Raw genomic sequence first — 4,636 nt, forward strand, 5'->3', positions numbered from 1 at the left:
TGTGTTTTATTTCAGCCAAATAGCCCTAGTAGAGCACTTGGCAGCTATTAAGCACAAAGGCATCCTGCTACTTTTGCATTTTCATTCATCATCTTCTTCCCCTCCCTCTCCCATCCGCATGTTTGTCTCCATCACCTGTCCCAACACTTTCAGACTGGGAGCCCTTTGTCACAGACTGTCTGTCAGCCTGTGTGTTTGCACAGGGCTGGCGGCAGCGATACCAAGACCTAGGCGAGGCCTCTCACACAATATAAATTGTGATCCGCAGAGGAGATGTCTGTTTTTACAGAAAGCTAATCCTCACACATCCTCGTGCGGGGTAGGTACGCCTCTCACTTTTCAGGAGGAAGGACCCTTGGAGTTCAGAGGCACTGGCTTAAAACCAGGATAACTCTTGCTGGGAAGGTGCCAGGTGTGACTACTGCCCCAGGGACGGTGTTTGGTACTGGTGTGCGCAATTCCCATCCCACTTCAAATTTCCTGAATATAGAAAAGTCCTATGTGCAAAAGCATCCTCAGCAACAAAGCACTTCCTTTGGCTTTTCACGTTAATGACAGCTTTGCCACTAAGCTTCAAAAAAGGCAGCATGAGGATTTTATGAAGCAGCAAGCAGTAACCTACCCCAAAACACCTTTAACCATAAACTCTGGTTTCTCTGCAGATGTTAATCCTCAAAGTGTGTTTATGGGTCTAGGTTCAGCCCTGCAGTGACTTTGTTGGAGAAGTATTAAACAGCTTGTACGTGAGTTTTGTTGTCCTGGACTGGCTGTAGTGCTGCCATGAGGCTCTGCTCACACCAAATGACAAAACCCAGCAGACGCTGATGCTCCCAGAAGATGTCAGGACAGTTGTGGTAATAAAATCTGTAAGGGCAGGAGGTTTGATCAGTCTTGTTTTCCCTCACTATCACTAAAGTCAAGTGCTGGAAAGGGATGTTAAACACTTTCCATATGTCTCAGCTCACCAGTGGCAGTTGGTGCCAATATCTTGCACTTCCAAATGCTGCAAATCACTCATTCGTGGGCACGTCAGATTCTAGCAGCGTGTTGTCTTCACATGACAAGATTTCATCTGGTAATGTTATTTTTCTTTTTCAGATGTGATGTGGGTATTTCACCAGCATACAGATGGGAAATCTGTACTCTGAGTCTTCTTTTGGACATGAAGAAAGCTGCACCTCCTCATATCTCTCTTGTAGACAGGCAATCAAATTATATTTCACATCTACTTTAGCATTTGCAGCTCAGAGCAGTAAAAAAACCGGTTACCTGGAAGAGTACAATACAGTTTTGGGAAATATATAAGTTACAATTTTGATAGTTTTCTTTGTTGAGCTCCAGTTCAAGCATGAGACTGGCACCCAGGAAATAGCCAGGCAGGGTGGGGGAGGCAGAGGCTGCAAGATGATAAAACAGAGCCAGCATTTCAAGCTCTACATCTCACAGAAGTCAACTTCCCAGCTACTTGCTGTGTATCTATTTTGAAACTCTAATTTCCAAGGAGAGTTTAAATTGAAAAAAAACCTTGCTGAATCTGTTCAGAAATTTCAGTGTGAAGCAACAAAAGAATTACTTTTCCCAGGAATAGTCCATGTAGCAATTGTTGATTAAAACCTGTGGATATCTTTTTATAATATTTGTTATATATGCTTGATTGTTTCCCTTGCCTCTGTCATACTGCTTTATGGTTTCCAGATCACTGCCCACCTTCCCCCCTTCTCCTCTTCACTGCATCTGAAATTATGTATTGCATAAAATTCACACTGGAAAAATCTTGAACATCATCTGTAGATAAAAATTTATGGGTTTGCATTTTAATTAAGAAATAATTTCCAGTAAATGTTTTTCCACTGAAGTCAAGTTTCACCAAGTGAAACACATACATGGATATGTAAAGAAATTTCATTAAAATAAAAATAAAATGAAAATATGCTGGTTTAGGGCCCAGTTCAGTAATGCGCTTAGGCATGTACTTAAATTCATCAATTAACACGTGTTTGAGTGGTGAATAAATCCCCTGTGGTATTTAAAGCTTGGAGTGTGTTTAAATACTTTTGTGATTTCAAATTCTACTCCTCCTTGGTAGGAGGTAAAAAAATATCCCATACATTAGATAAAAACATTTTTATTTTCTTTCGAAAAGTGTAATAAATGGACCTGATGCTTATAGTATAAGTAATGTTTTGGGACAGATTAGACTGAAACACACGGCAAGGTGTGCTCTTTTGTCCATTGAAGGGTGATTAATAGGTATCACCGATTAGCGAGAAGACTCTCGCTTGCTTTCTGCACGAGTAGAGTTGCAGCATCAAACAGAGAGGTCTGCCACCTTCTGCTTCTTCACCTGGTGATAGAGGGTTAGTGGTTCTCTGCATGTGGCTCTGTGTGAGGATCCAAACATGGGGCAAATTGCTGGAGGAGGTTCCTGCAGCTGAGCTCAGGGCTGCTGAGCTGCCGTGCTGCAGACACTGCACAGTCCCCCTTGTCTCTGCCTCAGATTCAAATGTTTGTTTCCAATCTGAGACAGATGTACCCCTGTGCACCCAGGGCAATAGGCACCAGCCTAGCTATGCTATTTCAAAGTCACACTCAGCTTAATCTGAATTATTTTCCTAGCAATGACGAAGACAGGAGAGGCTGAATTCAACCAAATGGGTCATGCCAGCAAGGAACTTACCGTTATTAAGCAGGACTTAAGTTGCACTCTTCTGCAGTAGCAGTCAAGCATTTTGGGCATCCTGTAACTGCCAATAGCTATAACTTTCTTTTTCAGCTCTGATGATAAAAAATGGGAGAGTATGTACAATTCTGCACAGTTACTGAAAATGAAATCAAGTCTCTGGATTTAATGCATAATGCAGGCATCACTGGATTCTTGGTAGCACCTGTTTGAAGAACTGCTCTTTCAGCTCAGCTTTCATATAAACACACAATGAAAGTTCGATGAGAGATGTAAAGACAACAATTTAAAATTTCAATGCTTACTGAGAAGAATGGAGGATTGTTTTTCTTAGACAAATGGCACATTGAACAAAACAGTGTGCCATAACTCTGTTTCTCTTTTGGCTTCTATCTGAGTCCTGAAAGAGCTCAGGCATAAACCAGATAAGCCACTAAATATTACTCAGCTTATTCACACAAGCTGAAAAAAAAAAAATTAGTCTTTATTTATTTAAAGAAAATTCTCTAACAATAGCCCTACCCACTTCAGCAGGCTAGCCTGACTATTCGATAATGTCAGTCTGTAGAAAGTATTATTTTAAATGCAGGATTTCTCCTCTTGATGGTGTTTGAACAGATGTTTTTTTTGGCAACACCCCTAAGCCTTTATTATTATTATTATTATTATTATTATTGTTGCTGTTGTTATATTTTACTTTAATACTGAGCCTGTTTGGACTGTATGAGGAAAGCTTTAAAACCAGCAGAGTACTAGGCTTGAAAGTATGATCGCAGTGTTACAGGATCTAGTAAAATGTCTGAGGGGATAATCATTAGCCATTCCAGTATTCTCTCTGTCAGTGTCCAGTACCAGGAATGCTAGGAACAGATGTAGAACTACAGGATATTTAACCTGGGAAAAATTATACAGCTGTGTACACAGGTGGTGCTGGATTCCCTTGTATTAAGAGGAGGAGGTAAAGAGGGAAGGAAAAGGTAGGTAGAGAGGAAGTTGTTAGTCTGTTGGTGATGAGTGGGCTGTTTAAATATGCAGGCAGCTAAAGTGGAGAGGGTTATTTCCCATATAAGTACATATATGTGGTTGTCAGAGTCCCCAGAATATCAAACTGAAGAATCCCATAACCTTTACTACTGGGGTTGTAGCAGCCACTGTCCCTTTGCTGGGTACACTGTCCGTTTTGGTGGGTCCCGTGGTCCTCCCATAGTAAATGCTATCAGTAACAGCAACACCATTGTGGAAGTTCATGTGTTGTATTTACCAGTCGCATTCTCTCTGCCCAGGTTCGTCTCATTGCTTTAGCTCAGCTTCTCAGGCAGGCTGCTCAACAGCTGGGCTCTGCAGGATGCCCCCATCCCTGGGACACCTGGAACTTAGTCGCTGCACCTCCAAGTAGGTGCCACACAGCTCAGATCCAGGCAGCACTCCAGCATTATCTAAGGAGTATATTCACTGTGCAGCCACCAAAAAGAACCGAATCAGCAAGAAAGGGGTTTCAGGCACTAGCATATGTTTTGGAGGGACTTACGTTTGCCTTCGTGCTCATTTAGTCACCCTCTGCAGTTTTTGGAAAGCCATCAAGCCATTCAGAGTCCTGTTGCTCTGTGTGAAGGTTGGAAATAGCCCTGATCTAGGAATTGATTACTCTGTCATAACAGAGGTTGTACATGTGCTTCATAAGAGAAAAAGAGGTACGCTAACTGGCCCAGATTCAAGACAGATATGACTAAAATAAACCTAGTAGGCTGGAGCAGTAGGTTGATGTTGAAGAAACAGATACAACATGTAAAATCCTGCTCCTATCAATTGCCTAATTACCATTGCTTTTAGTTGTTCTGGGGTTTTGTTCATGCAGTCTGCTGCTCGTATCTGTATTTAAATCATTGAAAATTTTGATAAAAACCCATGCTTAAATCCAAAAAGCACTTCGTTTGCATCAAACTTAACACTTGTAGA

This window comes from Phaenicophaeus curvirostris, chromosome 1 (genome assembly GCF_032191515.1).
Source record: "Phaenicophaeus curvirostris isolate KB17595 chromosome 1, BPBGC_Pcur_1.0, whole genome shotgun sequence".
NCBI lineage: Eukaryota > Metazoa > Chordata > Aves > Cuculiformes > Cuculidae > Phaenicophaeus > Phaenicophaeus curvirostris.